This window comes from Mirounga angustirostris, unplaced genomic scaffold (assembly GCF_029215605.1).
Source record: "Mirounga angustirostris isolate CCGP_5_RB_7025 unplaced genomic scaffold, mMirAng1.0.hap1 SCAF_1, whole genome shotgun sequence".
NCBI classification, from domain to species: Eukaryota; Metazoa; Chordata; class Mammalia; order Carnivora; family Phocidae; genus Mirounga; species Mirounga angustirostris.
Window position 1 is genome coordinate 7,312,840 of NW_026991709.1, and position 22,150 is coordinate 7,334,989.

The window sequence follows — 22,150 nt, forward strand, 5'->3', positions numbered from 1 at the left end:
TTAATGTCTTACAGACAGACATGAGTTTGAGTCAGCGGTGACCCACAGTCAGAATTTTGACAATTAGCAGCAGGATGACCAAATGCTCTGTCATGGTCACATGCGGCACAGATTTGGAAGTTTATGAATGCTTGCCCTTAAAAATCACTAAAAATACCTCTTCACACTACGACTCCTCCCACAGTGGGTGCCACAGTAGTAAAATCGGTATCTGTTTTTTGTTTTTGTTTTTGTGTTTTTGGTAATCAGGTCACGTTAGATGACATACCACAGTGTGTGCCTAAACACTTACTTACGTGACATGTATTTATATTATAGGCTATATATCCAACCTTCTACGACTATAGCTGACACTTATTTTTGCTGTGGTTTTTCTGGGGAATTCTCTTTGAACTTAGTCATTGGGACTTTTGACTGTGGAACAGCCCAGGAACTTAGAAAACATTGATGATCCTAATGAACCGGGGTCAGTGATGACACAAAGCCCCTCCACATCTGTATCCAGAAAGAGTAAATATCAAACACTGTTTCGTTCCCTAGGTCATTTCAGACTTGTTTCCCTGCTTGGCTCTGTTTTATTCCATATGATTTCTGGGTGGCATTTTTCCTCTCCAAACCTTTTAATGGCTGTGAGCTCTTATGAGTATATGAACATATGAATATGAATATATTATATATTATATGAAAATATATACTATATGAATATGTCATATAAATAGGAATGATATTATATAATATTACATGAATATATGAATATGTTATACAATATTACATAGATTGTGTGTATATTACATGATATTTTAATACATATATCACAATAATCCTCTATTGTGATAACTGCATGACCAGAGCCTAGAGAGAAGGTTAAACTGTCTCTTCCTAGACCACATTCACAGAAGTCTGAGGAGGACCCGAATTGTACTGAATTTTACTCTCCTGCTAATTACTCAGGTAGAATAAGACTGTTCTATGCTGATCTCCTTATAAGGGATTTCTAAAGACCGAGGCACCTGCTATGCCAATATAGGAACGCTCCAGGATACTAAGAAACCACACCTAAATACCAGCCCTCACAAGACAAGTGGGGCTTCAGAAAAGTGCTTTTTATCCTGGAAAGTTGAAATCTTTAAGAAAATAAGATTTTTGTTATATGCAACTAATGAGTCATTGAACATTAAATCAAAAACTGATGATATATGTTGGCTAGTTGAACTTAAATTAAAAAAAAGAAAAGACTTTTAAAAGCAAAGATGTCTCCCCATTTTGTTGTGTGTGGTAATAAACGGAAGTTTCTTTTCAAGGGGCTCTTCTCCTCCGTAGGAATATTGTCATGTTGACTTGCCTAGAGAAAAGTGACCCTGCTCACTGGAGCCATAGTTTTCACTGGTCAAGAAGCCGACCACAGTCGCTGCTTTTTCATTTCTCTTTCTGGCTTGGCCCTGATGCAGTCTGGCATATCTGACCCCATGCTGGGTCCAGGGACGCCACCCAGAGAGGGGAGAGTGTGGCTGGAGACACTTGGAGGGAAGATGTCCGAGCCCGCTAACATTTGTTGAGGGGAACGGTGCGGGGCACAGAAAGGGACCGTGTGTGGTCACACCGGTCTCCAGTGACCCCTGCCTTCCAAACCCCTTCCCGGGAGTGGTTTCTGCGGGCACTCAGCTGTGGGTACCCCCCCTCAAGGGGATGGGGTTTGTTACCCAGCCCCTGTCCCCAGCCAACACAGGCTCCAGCCCTTTGTTTTTTTCTCATATTTACTTGAAAACTCTCCGAACACATGGAATTTACATTATCCTTCCATTGACCAAGAATGGTCCTGGGGGAGTGCTCACAGGATCTTGCCAGCAGCGAATGTGGCAACCACAGATGCAACGATAACACTCTCGCATACATTGTGGCCGAGCAGAATCTTCTTTTGACCTTTTGAGTGTTGTTCTTGTGGTTTGGGTATTTCAGGAGAGGACTGGATTGAATGGGTTCTTTTGACCTTCAGAACACCTAGTTTCTTGGTGGGGCGTCAAGACCTCCCCTTGCCTCTTAAATAAAAGGACCAGGTACCACCGTGCTGTTGGCTGTGGCCCGTGACAAGCTTAGGAGAGGGAAGAGGTGGGTCCTCACTCTGTCCCCCTTCCCTGAATGTAGGTGAGTTCATGGAGGGCGTGCGGGCTCCCTGGGTATGTCCAGATAGATGTTTTCATTCCTCCACTTCGGGTTTTAGTCCTGAGACTGCTAATTAAGCCATCCCATAAATCCTCCGTTATAGGTAGTAAAATCTAATTTTAGATTTCCTGCTTGGGCCAGTGTCCTGCCTGATTGCTGCAAGGTTGGCGAGGGGCCGGACCCGGAGAATAGACTGTTCAAACCCGGCCGCGTGTTAAAGCCTTTTTCTCATGTGTTTGGTTGTAATGGCTTTTATCTTAAGTTTCAAAAACTGCTGAAGATAACTACTTGAAATGCTGCAGCGTGGTTCTTTTTAGTGGGCAGCTTTGACGTAAGAAATCCAAGAAGGGGTTTCGAGGAGAGAGCGGGCATTAGGTGGTTAGCGTGAAGGACGAAGGCAATGGGACCGTGCTATTGTTGCTGAGAACAGGAGACTGTCCCCTTCCAGTGGTCTGAAACTCAGCCCCTTCCTCATGTTGCAAGCTTCTTAGGAAGCTGCATATTTGTTCTGAAAGTCTATTAGAACTGGTTCTTCCTCCCCACCCCTCTGTCTCTAGTGCTCCAGCATCTTCCACCAGGAATGCTGAATGGTTCAGTGGGGCTGGAATGGGAGGGATTGAGGCTGTGCTTGGGATTTCCTCACAATCATCTAGGTGCTCCCTTCAGGACCCTCAGACTTGGAAAGGTGATTTAATTTAATTTAATTAATTTAATTTAATTTATTTTTTTTTGAAAGGTGAATTTAGAAGGTCAGGGGGTGCAACAAAATTACAAGGATATTTTGGGTTTGCGGCAGCGGAATGTTGTTACCTGCAAAGGAAAGATGAAACCCACGGGCTGTTCTCCCCCCTCCACCCCCCAGAGACTTGGCAGGCAGTAGAGTACCCTGGGAAAAGTCTGGGAACATGTGTGTGGGTTTATTGGTTGCAGCAGGGTGGGTGTGAGCTGAAATCTGTATGAACAGTGCTAAAATGTTTAAAGCTTACAAGAGGTATGTCAAGGCATTTTGGAACTTGAGAGGGTGGTATCCGTAATACTTTGTTGTGGAAATTTTAGAACATACACATAAACAAAAATATTTAAATCTTTCCACACTCAGATGTTATGGCTACTGACAATGTTGCATTTCATTCTGGAATAGTGGTGATTCTGTTATATATACACTTTTTCCGGGAGTAGATCATATCACATACAAAGTTCGTAGAACCTGTTTTTTCTTTTCTTTTTTACTTAATAACACATTGTAAATATCTGCCCATGTCAATAAATATGTTTAATGAAATATCTTCTTTCTGCCACATTATTTTAAGACTCCTTAGGATTCCATTGTAGGGTCCTATTGTGATGGATTTAACCAGTCCTCTCCATGAAGTATTTAGACTGTTTTCCGTTTTATTATAATCCCAGAGTTATCTATCTTGACTGCAGAGTACAGATGCCCAGGCCCCATCATAGAACAATTAAATCAGGCTCTCTTGGGGGAGAGGCCTAGAAGTCAGTATTCTCACATGCCTTTAGGGTTGGAAATCATGGTTACAAACCGTGTTGCCCAGTTTTCCAAAGACTAGGATACATTCCTGGAAGTAGAAATGTGTGATCAGGGCCCGTATTTTTATCTTTTGCTATACACCACCAACTTATCATTCAGAAGCTTTTTCTTTTTCAACTAATTTACACTTTAAGCTCTAAGGCTTTTAAAGGCAAAGGATGAAAAGAGTTTGCACGTGGACTTGGGGAAGAGGTCTGTATAACACCAAGGAAGCACAGTGAGCTGTTTGGCTTTCGCTGAGTTTTTTGGTATTGTGACATGACCTAAATAAATAAATGAGCATGTTCCTAAAATCATGGAGAAGAAGGAGCCTTGGTCAGACCGCGGGGCAGCTGCCACAGCCCTGGCCAGGAGGGAAGGACCTTGCTATGGGACCAAGCTTTATGCCTCTCTGGGATCCTCACCTGTCCGTAGAAATCTCCCACACAGCACCCGTCAGGTGTCGAGTTTATTCACTCTGGAGGTCCCCTGTGCCTTTTATCACTTTTCTACTTTAATGGCTCTTTTTTTCCTCTCAAAATAATAACAGATGCATAAAGTGAAATGGTATTTCTGGGCTTATCATGAAAAAATGCTCATTCTCTGCCCTCCACCTTCCCTTAGCTGTTCTTGGCTCTTCTTCTGTCATTTCTCTCCATATTTATAAGTCCTGGGCTCCTGGCACTTCTTTTTGAGTTTTCAATGTGGATATTATTGATTTTCTAAGAAGGACGATGGGAGTTGAGGTCCCGCCCCTCCGTCCATTTTCCGTTCCTCCATCCTTCCCGTGTAGTTAAGCAAAAATGTCAGTTAGATTAATGTTCACTGCGAACATTATTGTAACTGTGTAAGTGTGAGAAGGCAGCCACATGATATGCTGCGATTATATTTTGTCTTTTCCCAGATTTAATAACTGGGATTTGAGTGTTGCCTTAGTTTTTCTAGGTACTTATCAAGAGGACAGCCCTCAGCTTGCCTGTGGGGCTGGCATCTCCTCTCTGGGTGTGGGGGGGGACACATGGGGTGATCTGTCTGGGCCGAGGAGGGAAAGGAAGACGAGGACCCTGGGGGTGCTGTGCTGGCAAGTTCCAGCCAACCTGGCTGCTTCCGGGCACACTGTTGTCCTGGGTCTTCATTCACTGTAGAGTCCAAGAAGGTAAGGAATTTGAGATGTTTTTACCCCGACCAGTAAACAAAGAGAAGCTGGTGACTGAGCAGAAGATCTTCATTTAGATCTTTGCTTAGAATTGATCATCACTGGGCGCCTGGGTGGCTCAGTTGGTTAAGTGACTGCCTTCGGCTCAGGTCATGATCCTGCAGTCCCGGGATCGAGTCCCGCATCGGGCTCCCTGCTCCGCAGGGAGCCTGCTTCTCCCTCTGACCCTCTCCCTTCTCATGTGCTCTCTGTCTCTCTCATTCTCTCTGTCTCAGATAAATAAATAAAAAATCTTAAAAAAAAAAAAAAAGAATAGATCATCACTGGCAGGACCAGCTTTGGGTCCCAGATGTGCCTCCCATTGCGTAACTTTCCACAGCATCTTTCCCTCCGTGGCTTTCTTTCCTTCCTCATTTAGGGCTCTTACGACTTAAGAGTCCATGATTCCTGTCTGTAAACCATTGTGGGTATTTGCCTCTTCCCTTTTTGATAGTTTGTCTTATTGTCTGATAACTAACCTTGAATAAACACTTGCTTCCTTCTAAGTAGAGCGATTACCCAGACAGTGCCCACCCGTCCCTCCAAACACAGGGCCCCAGTAATCCGGATGGGATTCTTTCTCCCTTTAGGCGGCTGGAACTGGAGAGGAACTCTGGATGACATCTTGCAGCATTGTAGCAGTGGCCAAGGTGGGAGATGAGATATTGGATGAGCTTACAGGAGCCAAAGTACATTCCTCTCTCGATAATCCCCTTGAAAATGAAAGAAAGGTTCCCTCAAGTTTTTATATTTCCAGCTTTCATCTGCTCTTCACTCACAGGTGCTTCATTCCTTGGCTTGAGCAAATACCTTCAGGGAAAAGGAACCAGATGTCTCCTAAAAAAAAAAAAAGAATTACTTAGCTTGAGGAGACCTAAATTCAACTAAAATTGTACATCAGAGCCCAATAAATACCCCCTCCCGATGGAGTGTAACTCTTGGTGGAAGCCAAGTGCACTCTTGCCCTGCCCTATCCCACCACCCCCATTGTCCCCAGACGCCCTCTCCCACTGGGGACCAGTGTGAAAACTACTAGTTGGCCTATTCTGTCCGTTTTTTGTCTGAGAAAACAGACACCTGCCAAAGTGACCTTGTCCATATTGCAGGACCGGTGATTGGCAAAGGGGGGACCCTCGCCCAATAGCTCATATCCTGTTTCTCATTCCACCCTGAGTCACGCTAGGGTCAACCCCGTTTGAACACACGTGGTGATAGTCTGAGGGGATTGCTATCACGTGGTCCCCAAACGCTTATGGCTCAGCTATCAGCTCTGCAGTCAACCTTACCTAAACATGGAAAGGTTACTGCAAAGTGGTTTGTCATCATGTTGTATTTTAGACTCAATAATTATGCTTTGAAAGTAGCACGTTCAATTCTTTTGCAACAGTTTTTGAATTTGGGAAATGAGAACTTTTTTTTTTTCCATAAGGGAAGACATGCCTGTGAAGTTTCCTCATGATTTTTTTTCCATTTATTTAATTACTTACTATTTATTTATCTATGTATTTAGTATTTTTTTGCTATCTCAGCATAGATTCTTTGTTTTTTTATTTTTAAATTTTTATTTATTTATTTATTTTTTAAAAAGTGTGGTGCATTCATTATAATTGATGAACCAATACCAATACATTATTATCAACTCAAGTCCATAGTTTACATGATGGTTCACTCTGTGTTGTCTGTTCTGTGGGTTTGGACAAATGTGTAATGCCATGGATGCACCATTATAGTATCCTACTGGACAGTTTCGCTGCCCTAAAAATCCCCTGTGTTCCACTGCTCATCCTCCCTCCCTTCCCCCGAACCCACGGCAAACACCGACCTTGTTACTGTCTCCATGGTTTTGCCTTTCCCAGAATGTCATAGAGCTGGAATCACATAGTATGTAACCTTCTCAGACTGGCTTCTTTCACTTAGTACGAGGCATTTAAGGTTCCTGCATATCTTCCTGTGGTTTGAGAGCTCATTTATTTTCATGGCCAAATAATATTCCCTGGTATGGATGACTGCAGCTTGTGTATCCGTTCCCCTGTTGAAGGGTATCTTGGTCGCTTCCAGTTATGTTTAGCTGTTATCTTCGTGATATTTTTCAAAGCTGGAGTGAAGTTTCAGAGGGAAGGGTACAACCCCTAGGTGAAATGCTGTGCTATCGTAATCAAAATTGAGATTTTTTTTTTATTTTTTAAATTTAATTTTATTATGTTATGTTAGTCACCATACATTACATCATTAGTTTTTGATGTAGTGTTCCACGATTCATTGTTTGTGTATACCACCCAGTGCTCCATGCAGAATGTGCCCTCTTTAATACCCATCACCAGGCTAACCCATCCCCCCACCCCCGTCCCCTCTAAAACCTCAGTTTGTTTCTCAGAGTCCATAGTCTCTCATGGTTCATCTCTCCCTCCGATTTCCGCCCCCCCTTCATTTTTCCATTCCTTCTCCTAATGTCCTCCATGCTATTCCTTATGTTCCACAAATAAGTGAAACCATATGATAAATTGAAAAACCATATGATAAATCGAGATTCTAATAAGGGTGCATTAGTATGCATCCATGCAAAGGCAGCTGATTATTTCTGGTACAAGTGTTGCAGATTTCCTATAGGTCTGTATCACTTTAGGTCTTTGCTCAGGTGGTCAAGTGAAATCAGTAGTGAAGCTTCTCTGAATATCATATCCCCAAATCACTCTGTGTGCGCAGATATTCTCCCCCTCAGTGTGTTTGAAAACTGGACCTCATTGTGTTTCTGTTTAGAGAGGTAGATTGTTATCTACACCAGATCATTAGAACCTAGCGTAGAAGTTTCTTCTTGGCATTCTTAATGCTCGTAGTCTCTCCCTGCATGGTCCCAGGGTGGGGAGATCACTCCCTCCCTAAATGGTCCTTTCCATCTCGGGCTCGTTCCATTTGTCAGCATGTACCTTCTTAGACTGACCTCAGATGGTATCCGTCATTGTGCCTACTTTTACCTTCTAGAATAACCCAGTAAGGTGGCTTTTTTTTGCTCATGACTGGTATGATTAATACCTACAACAGTGCCTGGTTCCTAGAAATCTTTCCATGAATATTTATCAAATAATTTCAAAGCTGAACAAATGGATGAATATTTGACTGGTCTTCATGTATTTCAAATGCATATTTCCTTAAACATCTCTCTTTGCAGACAAAACACAGTTAGTTTTTTTGTATAAAATGCATATTTTATACAATATTTTTTTTTAGCTCTCATATATTGGTTTTATTTGTATGGACATTTTTTTTTTTCTTATCCGTGTTCTTCTTGGAAAGTCATGACCAGAATAGTCCCTGAGAAATCTAGGACCATTACATTTTGTGATCTGGGCTCAGTGCTTCCTTTGACTATGTTAGCTTCATGACAGCCCCATCACACTGCCCTTGAAAACACTCATGTGTTTTCTTGGCATTGATGCCTGCCCAGTCAAACCCTTGTCATTCAGTAAATAGGACAGCTCTTAAAAGTTCAAGACAAAGAAAATAATCTGAGACTTCAAATTGTGGCTTATGGAATTGAAGAAGTTGCAGATAATATTTTTCTTTTCTTTCTTTTTTTTTTTTTTTTAAAGATTTTATTTATTTATTTGAGAGAGAGAGACTGAGAGAGAGCGCACATGAGAGGGGGGAGGGTTGGGAGGGTCACAGGGAGAAGCAGACTCCCTGCCGAGCAGGGAGCCCGATGCGGGACTCGATCCAGGGACTCCAGGATCATGACCTGAGCCGAAGGCAGTCGCTTAACCAACTGAGCCACCCAGGCGCCCAGATAATATTTTTCTTAAAAAATTCATGTTATATTTTTTAATATCCTAATAAGATTTTTTTTTACAAGTATATGCCAAGTATTTTAATTAAGTTAACTTTCAATGATTTGGGTATATGAATACTCAGTAATTTCAGGCATAGTGGTGTTTGGAAATGGTAACCTTTTTTAAAAATTTTTTTATTGTTATGTTAATCACCGTACATTACATCATTAGTTTTTGATGTAGTGTTCCATGATTCATTGTTTGAGCATAACACCCAGTGCTCCATGCAGAATGTGCCTGGTGATGGGTATTATCATACGGTAATTCTGTGTTTAATTTTTTTAGGAACCTCCATACTGTTTCTTATAACAGTCGTACCATTTTACAATCCCACCAGTAGTGGCCAAGGGTTTCGATTTTTCCACATCCTGGTCAACACATGCCATTTTCTGTTTCTTAAAAAAACTTTTTTATTGTAGCCATCCTAATGGGTGCGAGGTGGTATTTCATTGTGTTTTTGACCTGCCCTTTTTTTTTTTTAAGTATTTTTATTTATTTATTTGTGTGTGTGTGAGAGAGAGAGAGAGAGAGAACGAGCCGGGGAGGGGAAGGTGCACAGAGAGAAGCAGGCTTCCTGATGAGCAGGGAGCCCGATGCCGGACTCAATCCCATGACCTGAGCTGAAGGCAGAACCTTAACCGACTGAGCCACCCAGGCACCCTGACCTGCACTTTTCAGATGCTTAGTGATACTGATAATCTGTTCATATACTTGTGGGTCCCATGTATATGGGGAACACCTTTACTACATCCATTATATGCGTAAGGAAGTCTAGGGAAGAATGGTCAGTCAGTTTGTTCAAAGCCATATAGAGAGTAAAGGATGGAATCAGAATTCGAATCTACAGCTTTGCATCATAACCACTGTGTTCTGTCCCTCCCTGTGGGAGCAGTAGTTTTTTCTTTTTCTCTTTATAATTTTTATTTATTTATTTATTTATTTTTAAAGATTTTATTTATTTATTTGACAGAGAGAGAGTGAGAGCAGGAGAGCACAAGCAGGGGGAGTGGGAGAGGGAGAAGCAGACTCCCCGCGGAGCAGGGAGCCCGACGTGGGACTCGATCCCAGAACCCTGGGATCACGACCTGAGCCGAAGGCAGACACTTAGCCGACTGAGCCACCTAGGAGCCCTCTTTTTCTTTTTTTAAAAAATATTTTACTTATTTATTTTAGAGAGGGGGAGGGGCAAAAGGAGAGGGAGAGAGAAATTCAAGCAGACTCCCTGCTGAGCACAAAGCCCCACACGGGGCTCGATCTCACGACCCCGAGATTCTGACCTGAGCTGACAGCAAGAGTCGGCGCTCAACTGACTGAGCCACCCAGGCTCCCCATCAAGTAGTTTTTTTAAATGCTCTTCCTTATATTGGACTCGTGGCTGAATTTTGAGCAAGGGGGGTAGGAGAGAGCCCTTCCTCCTTCTGCTCCTTCTCTCCCTCCCTCCTTCTTTCTTTCCTTTCTTCCTTTCAACACTTGGGTCAGGTGCTATATGCAGGTCCTTGGAGAATGGCAAGGTGATCAGGACAGAGTCTGGTTATCAAGGAGGTCACAGACAAATTTGGGGGATGAATTGGGTATCCGTGTAACTTTTCTTCCAAACTGGGAGTGAAAGAAGACACCATAAATAACTCTATTGACAACAGGCTAAAGTAGGACTGTCTCGGACAAACTAGGTTGTGTGATTCAGAGATAAGGCATATATGAAAATTGTAATATGAGTTGGGTAATAAATACTAAAAATAAGGGAGGGTTTAAAGCGTTTTAGAACTTGAGAGCTGACTTTCTCTAGTGTCGTGCTGGTGGATTGATGAATCAGGCAGAAGACATTTAAGCTGGTTTTCCCAGGCGAAGCACACCCTCTAGAACCGTCTATGGGATTTTGTGTGCAGGCGCCTGGTCTGCAGTGCTTCCTGACTTGAGGCGGTGGACCTGGCAGGAGACTGGAGATGCCAGGAGGGCTGAGCTGGGATGGGGGCCAGGGCTACCCAGGAGGTCGGGACAGGGGTATGGGGTTTTTTTGCCTCCATGGACAGATCTTTGCCAACGTAGGGGTGGAAAAGGCACAGGAATCAGGTGTGCATACGCAGTAACACAGAGTTGTTCTAGTATTACTGAGGATTGCATGGATTTTGTCCAAGGAGTAATAAAAAAAAAAAAAAAAAAAAAAAAAGAGGTCAAAATTGGAACTGTGCCATCTGTTAAAAAGGATGGGCAGGCTATAAAAGTCTTCCCAGGCTGTTAGTTATTTTGTTTCTGCAGCAAATGATATATATGGCAGCAACAGAATGTTAAGTTACCACTAAAAGCAAAATTTCCCCCAATGTGCTTTAAAGAGACGAGACATGTGGGCGTTTAGTGTTACTGATTCTTCCTGATGCCATTTTTTTTTAAAACCAAATTTTCTATGACTCATAGGAACTCCCATTCTCTCTCTTGACTGTGAGAATATGTGAAATCGTGTGCTCAGCCTGAGAAATGTTCAAGCAAAGACAACCTTAATGGGAAGCGCAGTGTGGGGAACCCTGTGTTTTGAAGGTGCTACATCATTGTTCCCGAGGGCAGGATGCCCACGGATGCCTGGGGGTTAAGAAAACATTTCCCCACCTGAATTCAACGTTAGCAATGTGCCGATGGGTCTTCCCGGTCTCTGCCAGCGCCGAATGCAGCCAGATTATAAGAGCTTTTTTTGCTGTGTTTCAGATTCTGTGAAATGGAGAGGATGAGGCATCCTTTATCTTCGTCTTTGTTTTTTATTTTCTTTTCCTTTCTTTCTTTTTTCTTTGACAGGCTTCTCAATTCAGCTGCATGTCCTTCTTCCTTTGGGCAGGTCTATGGTGAGTAATGGTCTTTATATGGCATGTCCCTGGATTCTTGCTGTTTTTCAAAGTGAGCTCATGCAAGGAGTGAGTGCTCACTGGGTCACAGATGTTTCTTAAAGCTCCCCCTTTCTGCACATGACCCTATGAAACCTTGAAGATTTACCACTTGGTGCCAAAAAAACCATTTTCAAGGTGATTTTCATGTATATGAAGATGGCTTGTTGTCTGTCAGTACTCATTCTTCCCTTCTTCCTTAGTAACAGAACTCCTGCATGCTCCCCGAGAACAAAGACCACATTTCCCAGCTTCCTTTGCAGCTGAGTGCAGCTGACACTAGAACGTGAGCAGAAGGGCTGTGTGCAATCTCCAGGAAGTATCCCTAAAGGGAAGGTTGGACTTCCAGGTAGAATCTTTAAAGGATCACTCTCCTTTCCTGTATCCTTCCTACCTGCTGGATTATTGATGTGATGGCTGGAGTTGGGGCAGTCTTTTTGTGTCCGTTTATTTCACTTAGCAGAATGTCTTTAAGGTTTATCTATGATGCAACACGTATGAGAATTTCATTCCTTTTTAGACTGAATAACATGCCATTTATGTCTGTAGCACATTTGATTTATCCATTCATCTATTGGTGGACATTTGGGTTGTTTCTACCTTTTGCCTGTTGTGGATAGTGCTGCTGTGAACATTGGTGTATAGGTATGTGTTTGATTTTCTGCTTTCAGTTCTTTTGTGTATAAACCCAGAAGTGGAATTGCTGGATCCTATAGTAATCCTACTTTTTGAGGAGCTTCCATGCACCCTTTCACAGTGGCTGTACCATTTTACATTCCAACCAGCCACCCAGGCACCCCAGTTTCTCTATTTTTGTATACATTTGGAAATTCCCATAACAGAGTTTAGAATATCTGATACTGAAAAAAATCAATTTAAGAACACAGTAAATTAGTGGGAAGTGAGAAACTATTGGTTAAGAGTGATCACAGTGAATAGTGTGTAATAAATAAATAAAACCTCTCTCCATCGAAGGGGTTTCTCATCAGAGCCAGAGCAAAAGGGCAATGTATAGTTATGGTTCATTTCACTTCTAAATGACAGAAGATAAACTGATTAAAGAAATAATAATGGTTGGGGCTCCTGGGTGGCTCAGTTGTTGAGCGTCTGCCTTCGGCTCAGGTCATGATCCCAGGGTCCTGGGATCGAGCCCCGCATCGGGCTCCCTGCTCTGCAGGAAGCCTGCCTCTCCCTCTCCCACTCTCCCTGCTTGTGTTCCCTCTCCCACTGTGTCTCTCTGTCAAATAAATAAATAAAATCTTTTTAAAAAAAGAAATAATAGGGGTGCCTGGGTGGCTCAGTCGTTGAGGTCATAGAGACCTGGTATATCAATTCTCGAAGCCATCTAACTTTGCTTCTGGGCTAGGTGCAGAACGAGTGGCTGATCTGCCTCGGGTTACCTGCTTGGGGGTTGAGCAGAGGTGGAGGGACTTTGGTCTCCTACCTTCTCATCCAGAAGTGTACATCTCACTGCTTCCAACTAGAGAGCTCTGCAAACAGGCATCTGCAAGCCTTAGATAACTTGTCCAGCGTCTGTGGGATGCTGTGAATTGTGTGCTCAGCATGGGAAACTTGACTGTTCAATTGTAAATGTTGCCCACCTAAAAACAGGTCCCTTCTTAGCTGCAATAGTAATAGTAATGATAACAATAACAATAATTAGTTTGGCATAGTTTGGGGATAGGAGGCTACTTTGGATGACATTCGTACACAGAAGCTGTTTATTGCTGCTTTCCGTATCTCTTGATAAAAGAGAAAAAAGTTGATAAATGTAGATATGAATAGTGATTATTTATAAAAAAATGGTGTAAAAATGCTTGACTGGGCCTGGTTGACTCTGGAGCATGACAGGTGCTATTTTGAGAGCCTGGAGCCGGCGGAGGGAAGAGGTTGGGAAGCTGGAAAGAAGAGAAGTGGGGATGGGCGGTGAGGGGCTACACACCCCCCGTGAACGCCCCTCACTGCTGTGGGAAGGAAACAGCCGGGTTCTTTGAGTTGCCAGATTGGCACGGCCGAGTCTGCTGTGTTCACAGGTGTCTTGTTATGGACACATCCTGAGGTGGATACTCTGACTCTTTGCTTGGCCAGTAGCCGTGGGTGTGCAGGTGGTGACTGGTCAGGGCCGTTGTGTGTTCTAATTGACCCCTTCCTCAGTCATGAGGTCATCACATTCAGAGTGATGAGTTCGTGGTTCTGGGTAGCGTACGGGGCGCGTCGTAATTGACGGCTTGCGTGGTCCCCTAGACGGGCAGAGCTCTTGAGAATTGTTTTTAAATGGCTGACCTCATGCAACCCTTTTATTGACTCTGTGGTCTTTTGTTTCTTTATGACATGAGTGTAATTCAGTGTAGAAAAAAATTATAAATACAGAGAAGCAAAAGGAAAAAAAAAGCTCCCTGTAACTTTCCTTAGAGTTAGCCACTATGATTATCTTGGTTTTGTTTTTTTTTTTTTAAAGATTTTATTTATTTATTTGACAGAGAAAGACACAGCGAGAGAGGGAACATAAGCAGGGGGAGTGGGAGAGGGAGAAGCAGGCTTCCCGCGGAGCAGGGAGCCCGATGCGGGGCTCGATCCCAGGACCCTGGGATCGTGACCTGAGCCAAAGGCAGACGCTTAACAACTGAGCCACCCAGGTGCCCCCATTATCTTGTTTTATATATTTCTGGATTCCTATAACGCATCATTATATAAAGATATGCATTGAAGAAGCACTGCATCTCTTCCTTGCATAGGAGTGTTATAATATTTAAAAATCCTAAGGAGGTCAGACAAATGAGCGAGTCATATCTTTAAAAAGCTGGAAAAAAACTGGTTTCTTAGGAAACCCTGAGTTCCTTTGTGCTCATCATTATAATATCACGTAATAAGGGTGGAAATATAGGAGCGCCTGGGTGGCTCAGTCGGTCAAAGCATCTGACTTGGTTTCGGCTCAGGTCATGATCTCCGGGTCGTGAGATCGAGCCCCGTGTTGGGCTCCACACTCAGCGGGGAGTCTGCTTAAAGATTCTCTCCCTCTGCCTCTCCCACTGCTCGTGCTCTCTCTCTCAAATAAATAAATCAATCTTTAAAAAAAAAATAAAGATAGGAATATTGAATGCAGTGCATTAGCTTCCATGTCCTATGTGACCAGGTGGGTTGCAGAGCAGACATTGTTTTTTGTTTTTTTTTTTAATTTTTTATTCTTATGTTAATCCCCATACATTACATCATTAGTTTTAGATGAAGTGTTCCATGATTCATTGTTTGTGCATAACACCCAGTGCTCCATGCAGAATGTGCCCTCCTCAATACCCACCACCAGGCTAACCCATCCTCCCACCCCCCTCCCCTCTAGAACCCTGTTTGTTTTTCAGAGTCCATCATCTCTCATCGTTCGTCTACCCCTCCGATTTCCCCCGCTTCATTCTTCCCCTCCCGCTACCTTCTTCTTCTTCTTCTTCTTTTTTTTTTTCTTAACATATATTGCATTATTGGTTTCAGAGGTACAGATCTGAGATTCAACAGTCTTGCACAATTCACAGCGCTTACCAGAGCACATACCCTCCCCAGTGTCTATCACCCAGTCACCCCATCCCTCCCACCCCACCCCCCACTCCAGCAACCCTCAGTTTGTTTCCTACAATTAAGAATTCCTCATATCAGTGAGAAACGACAGATGTTGGCGGGGATGCGGAGAAAGGGGAACCCTCCTACACTGTTGGTGGGAATGCAAGCTGGTGCAGCCACTCTGGAAAACTGTATGGAGGTTCCTCAAAAAGTTGAAAATAGAGCTACCATATGATCCAGCAATTGCACTACTGGGTATTTACCCCAAAGATACAAAAGTAGGGATCCGAAGGGGTACGTGCACCCTGATGTTTATAGCAGCAATGTCCACAATAGCCAAACTGTGGAAAGAGCCAAGATGTCCATCGACAGATGAATGGACATTGTTTTCCTTGTGGTGGGACTTTCTCAAGCACCGAAGCAGTTTGCTGAGTGTGTTCAGGTGCACGCCCCCTAGCGGGGCAGGTGCTTCAGGCTCGGCTCCTGCACTGAGGCTCTGCAAGCCGCTCATGCTGGAGAACACCATTGTCTTGTTACTGGGAAGTGGTACTCGATCGACCCTTTTTTGGGTCAGAGATTGACCCAGCATTTCTAAGTAGATTTACTGGACACACTGTTACATTAATGTCTGGGCGATTTTATGTCCTTTGTACTGCTTCGTAAGGAGCGTTCAAAAACAAAACCAATGGTTTTTGTTTGTTTGTTTGTTTTTTGGTTTTTTAGTATGAAATTTGGACATCTGCTTCTCTTGCTTTTCAGTGAATGCTATTTCTTGCAAATATTTTTTTTGAGCTTTTAGAAACCATTTTGTGTGTAAAATACTGCTTACACTTTCGTTGTTCCATTGTTTCACTTGCCAATATATCTTTTCCAATGACATACAGTGTTTGTGGCCCTTCGCCATCAATTACTGCTACAAGGCGGAGTTCAGTTCAGTTGTAGGAGGGATCCTACTTCCAAGTAAAACAAATAACATTTTTTCGTCTTAATTTCTTCAAAAGCAGCTCCTTTGTCATTGTTTGGTTTAGTGGGATTGCCACATTCGGAAAAGACATGTCTTCTCTTGACCAAAAAGAGACCATCAGTAAATTAGGGTTGTAAATAGATAATACATATTTTATTTTCCTTATTTAGCTGCAGTGTTAAGCTATACATTTAGAAAGAATACAACTTAAAGATGTAAAAATCGCAAGTTATAAAAATAACTATATGCTTACTTTTTTCCCTCATTTTTAAATACATTTTTGGCTTATAGCTGACACACTAACTTTAAAATGTCAGACATTATGAGGTGGCCCTACCAGTGCATGACCACCCTGGCTCACGATGTGACATCCGAGCTGGTCTGTACCCTGTTCGGAGGAACGGGTGCACTGAGTACACATTTGATATCACTGTGATGTCACATTGCTGTAAAAGTTTCCAGACCCTTCTCCTTTGGTGTACTTCCCTCATCCTGGATGAGGAATGAACATTTTGCAAATTGGCAGGTGGTCCACGGACCACACTTTGAGCACCAGTGTTGCAGAAGAGATTGGGGTTCACTCTATTCCGAGGTGACTCAGAATTCAGTCCGTCTGTCAGCGCATTTATTCAAATGAGCTTCAAATATTATTCTTATCATCGTGGGCTTTTTTGGGCTGCTCCGATGAGTTTATCTAAGATGATTCCAAATAGTCACCATAATGCTAACAGTATTAATTAATTAAGTGCCGAATACTTTGCTTTCAACAAAGCAGCTGGTGCAGGGGCCATGCTTTTATCACAGACCCATTCAAAAGTAAAGTGTTGGGGCGCCTGGGTGGCTCAGTCGTTAAGCATCTGCCTTCGGCTCAGGTCATGGTCCCAGGGTCCTGGGATCGAGCCCCACATCGGGCTCCCTGCTCTGCGGGGAGCCTGCTTCTCCCTCTCCCACCCCCCCTGCTTATGTTCCCTCTCTCGCTGTGTCTCTCTCTGTCAAATAAATAAAAATAAAATCTTTAAAAAAAAAAAAAGAAGAAGAATACCATTTTCCTTTTGGGATGCCTGGGTGGCTCAGTCGTTAAGCGTCTACCTTCAGCTCAGGTCATGGTCCCAGGGTCCTGGGATCGAGCCCCGCATCGGGCTCCCTGCTCAGCGGGAAGCCTGCTTCTCCCTCTCCCACTCCCCCTGCTTATGTTCCCTCTCTCACTGTGTCTCTCTCTGTCAAATAAATAAATAAAATCTTTAAAAACAAACAAACAAACAAACAAACAAAAGTAAAGCGTTGATGTGAAAACCAATAGAGGTTGGATCCTGAAGCCAACTCTCCAGTGTCAGGCTGATTTCGGACTTCTTTTTTTCCCTTTGGCTTCTTGGAAGCCGTGCCTCACCCTGTGCTCAAGTTTGAGGGCACGTTTTGCCTTCTGTTGTTTGAGCAGAATGAATGTTCACTGCTTTAGGCTTCTCATTTAGCACCTTGACAGACTAATGCTTCCTAATAGAAGTGGATTTGACCTCTTTCCTGGAGGACAAGTTAGTGAATGCAAGGGCGGCCACATGGGTAGTATTTAAAAGATTAGCAACTCTTCAAAACTAATGATACAAGCAGACCAAATCACTATGTTTTTCTTTTCTTTTCTTTTTTTTTTTTGAGGTCTTTTGTTTGTTTTTTAATCTCAGGCATAGCGAGATTACATGGCGGAAGACTACATTTTATTTTTCACTATTGCTGGGTATCTACAAGGTAATTCAAGAGATCATGTATCTTTTTTTTTCCTATTTAACCAATTAACATTTATTCTTTTTTTTTATTGGTTTCAGGGGTAGAATTTAGTGATTCATCAGTTGCATATAACACCCAGTGCTCATCACATCAAGTGTCCTCCTTAATGCTCATCACCCAGTTACCCCATCCCCCATCCACCCCCCCTCCAGCAATCTTCAGTTTGTTTCCTAGAGTTAAGAGTCTCTTATCATTTGCCTCTTTCTCAATTTTCATCTTAGTTTATTTTTCCTTCCTTTCCCCTATGTTCATCCATTTTGTTTCTTAAATTACACATGAGTGAAATCATATGATATTTATCTTTCTCTGACTGATTTATTTCACTTAGTGTAAAACCCTCAATTTCTATCCACGTCCTTGCAAATTGCAACATTTCATTTTTGATAGCTGAGTAATATTCCATTGTGTGTGTGTGTATACAGATATATATGTATATATCTATCTCATATCTTCTTTATCCATTCATCTGTCAATGGACATCTGTGTTCTTTCCATAGTTTAGCTATTGTGGACATTGCTGCTATATAAATTGGGGTTCATGTACCCCTTTGGATCACTACATTTGTATCTTTGGATAAATACCTAGTAGTGCAATTGCTGGGTTGTAGGTAGCTCTATTTTCAACTTTTTGAGGAACCTCCATACTGTTTTCCAGAGTGGCTGCACCAGCTTGCATTCCCACCAACAGTGTAGGAGGGTTCCCCTTTTTTCCACATCCTCCCCAACATCCGTTGTTTCCTGAGCTGTTCATTTTAGCCATTCTGACTGGTGTGAGGTGGTATCTCATTGTGGTTTTGATTTGGATTTCCCTGATGTCAAGTGATGCTGAGCATCTTTTCATGTGTCTGTTGGCCATGTTTTTCAAACCTTCACCTCTAAGAGAGAAATTTATATATTTCTCAATGTTTCATTCTTCCTTCATGATCTTGTAGTGCTGAAAATGAATATTCTGGATGAAGTAAGTCAGTATTTTTGGAGAATGCCTTTATCTTTAAAAACATCAGCTTCATGCCATAAGGTGTGCATAGAGTTTATTTCTGTTCTAAAAACAATCTTCAAAGGATGTAGGTGGGTTGATGTGTGACATAATGTCTGTCCTTCCTCTTTGAGCAGTTATGATATCACGTTGTCTTTTGGGAGCAATGGAGCAGGAATGCTATGTGAATATACACGAATATATATTTTTATTTCATTCATTCGTGCGTTCATTCAGTATTCTTTTTTTTTTAAGATTTTATTTATTTGACAGAGAGAGACACAGCGAGAGAGGGAACACAAGCAGGGGGAGTGGGAGAGGGAGAAACAGGCTCCCCGCAGAGCAGGGAGCCCGATGCGGGACTCCATCCCAGGACTCTGGGATCATGACCTGAGCTGAAGGCAGTCGCTTAACCAACTGAGCCACCCAGGCACCCCCATTCAGTATTCTTGAAGTAGGTTTTCCATGTGCCAGAATATTTGCTGGATGTTGGGGACATGAACATAATAAGACATCTCTCTTTAGAGTGCTCACCGTGCAGAAGGGGAGACAGCCTCAGGTATAGAGAACTCTAGCATGTAGCGATAAGGGCTCTGATGAAAGTAACTGATGGGAGCACCTGCTTGTTGCAAGTATTATTCTCAGTGCTCTGCATTTCTTTTTTTTTTTTTTTTTAAAGATTTTATTTATTCATTTGAGACACAGAGATACAGAGAGAGAGAGCATGAGCAGGGAGAGAGGCAGAGGGAGAGGGAGAAGCAGGCTCCCAGCTGAGCAGGGAGCCTGATGCGGGGCTCGATCCCAGGATGCTGGGATCATGACCTGAGCTGAAGGCAGACGCTTAACCATCTGAGCCACCCAGGCGCCCCAGTGCTCTGCATTTCTTAAGATGTCTAATCGCTACCACAGTTTTATCAAGCAGGTGCTCTTATTATCCGCATTTTACAAATGAAGAAACTGAGAGGCCGAAGAGTTAAGTGGCCCCAGGGGCACACAGCTGGTGAGTGGGGGAGCTGAGATTCAAAGCCATCCAGCTGAGCTGTGCTCCCCACTCCACACGAGGATGGAGGCGGGCAGGTGCTCTAGGAGGAGCCACGGAAGGGGTGTTTCACCAAGACTGCCCAGGGGTCAGGGCTGGCTTCCCAGAAGGACGGGTACATGCATTGGTTGTAGAGGGCAAATTGGAATTATCTGGGATGAGTAGGAGGCGGATTCCGAGCACTATATGCAAAGCATGCAGCCGGAGTGCTTGGTGCATCCTGGAGATAGCCAGCGGTACACAGAGGCTGGACCACAGGATGGGCGGCCGAAAGGCCAGGGATGACCCAGAAGGTAGGAGTGAGGACTTCCGAGTCAAGCTGGTGGCTTCGCTTGGAACTTTTCTCCAAAGCTTCAAATACCACCTGGAGGATAAAGAAACCGACATGCTTTAATAAATAGTTTCACTGTTCAAAATGAAAAACATCTCAGGAATGTTTTTATTTGGTATGTGATTATTACGACTCTGAGAGCTCTAAAAAATTATTATAAAGAGTTTGCTTGGGAAGAAATGACTCATTTGAATTGTGTTTTATGAAAGATACAGTGGAGATGTCCTTCAAGGGGTATGATGGCTGAGGGTTAATGCTGTCCCGTTTATTTATGGAATGATGCTGCTTGGGTGTCAAAGGCAAGGAGCCCAAATGCAGAGATTCATTTCAAATTCAGTTCCTCCCAGGCAGGTGAAATTATATGCCTTAGTCCTATGATTGCCTTCAGTGCAAAGCAATTCACGTGCTTTATTTCTGAAAGGGGGTGCATCAGTGTCTAGGACTTGGGTTCTCTGCTCTGGTGGTATATAAAACAAGCTAAGACATGGAAGAGCCCTGTTATGAGGTAATATTGCAGAACGTGTTACTGTCAGGTAACAAAACCCTCAAACACTGCCTGGCAGGTGAAGAGATAAGTGAACTCATCATATTTTGAGCATGATGACTTTTTCAGAGATAATGTACGGAAGTCTTAAATTGGGCTCTTGTTCTCTGTGTTTTAATCCAGTCTGCACTACAAGCGAAATGAATCTGTTTTCATTTCCTTTCTGTTTACTTCATTGTGCGTGTGCATGTGTGCACCTGCGTGTGTGTGTGTGTGTGTGTTAGCTATTTGATATTGAAAGAGTCCAAAGAAACCTTTTGCTTAAGAATGACAGAGCCTCATTTTCCTAGATGTAAACCAGCTTTCAATAACTTCGGCGTTGATCTGGCTCAGAATACAAAGAAGCACGCTATTTGGTGAGTTGCATTTGACCGTGGAGAGTGAAAAGCCCAGATTTTGGTTAAAATGAGGGTCTATCCAGTGCCCCTGCTGAGCTGACGGCCTGTGACAGGTGTGTCCTGCGCAGTGGATGGTGGCATCTGAGGAGCGTCTGCCAGGATGTGCCCACCTCTCTTCCCTGCGGCCTAGAATACCTGGGGTGCACCTGAGCAGTCTGGGCATGAGCCAGAGTCCTGGAGGCTGCTGGATCAGGCTGCCTTACAGAGCAGTCACCTGTTTCCCTATAGATGGAAGGCAGTCTCCACCCTCCGTCATTTCCCAGGCTTATGCACTCAGTGAGTAGTAGATGGATGTCAGCCCACCGAAGGCCAAGACTGTTGTGTTCACCTTTGTATGTGAGCAGTTCTGCTGGCTCATGAATCTTGTATTTGTTGAACTGAGTTGCCACGATGACTCATGTGAGAACTCTTCTTCAGAGCGGGTTTTCACTTGGAAAGGCACTCCTGTGGAGTGAGGTGGAGAACACCTAAGCAAAGTCTAGAAGTTTTAATGGGACACTTGAACCAATTCATAGTCTTACCTCGGGCTGACCTTGTCAGCCACCTGGAACTCTCTTAGGCTCAGGGGCCTAGCATCTTTGAGGTAGGCTAAGTATGGTTTTTGGATGTCTCTACTGGGGGACTGCTTTCAATTATGCATTAGCCAGCTTTTGCTGCAGTAACAAACATCCCTAAAAATCTCAGTGCCTTGTAATAGCAAATACTTATTTCTTATTCAGATGTAGCTCTGTTAGACCCAGCTGGGCCCCATGGGGGCTCCATTGGAGAGGCAGCCTGTCTCTGGAGCATGCTTTTCTCATGGCGGTGGGAGGAAGCGTTAAGGGCAAGTGGGAACCTGTCATTCCTCTTCAAGTTGCCATGTGGAACTGACACATCGTCCCTTCTGTCCACATTGATTGGTCAAAGTGAGGCACGTGGCCAAGCTCAAAGCTATGGGAGAGGAAAGGATACTCTGGGCACTGGAAGGCGAGATCAAGTCACAAGACCACAAGA

General features: G+C 43.4%; 1 protein-coding gene across 5 annotated transcripts in view; it reads left to right on the forward strand.

Moving 5' to 3' along the window:
• The window catches only part of ERG (ETS transcription factor ERG), a 254,166-nt gene that overhangs the window by 13,071 nt on the left and 218,945 nt on the right, over window positions 1-22,150 (forward strand). The gene's annotated exons all lie outside the window — the stretch shown is intronic.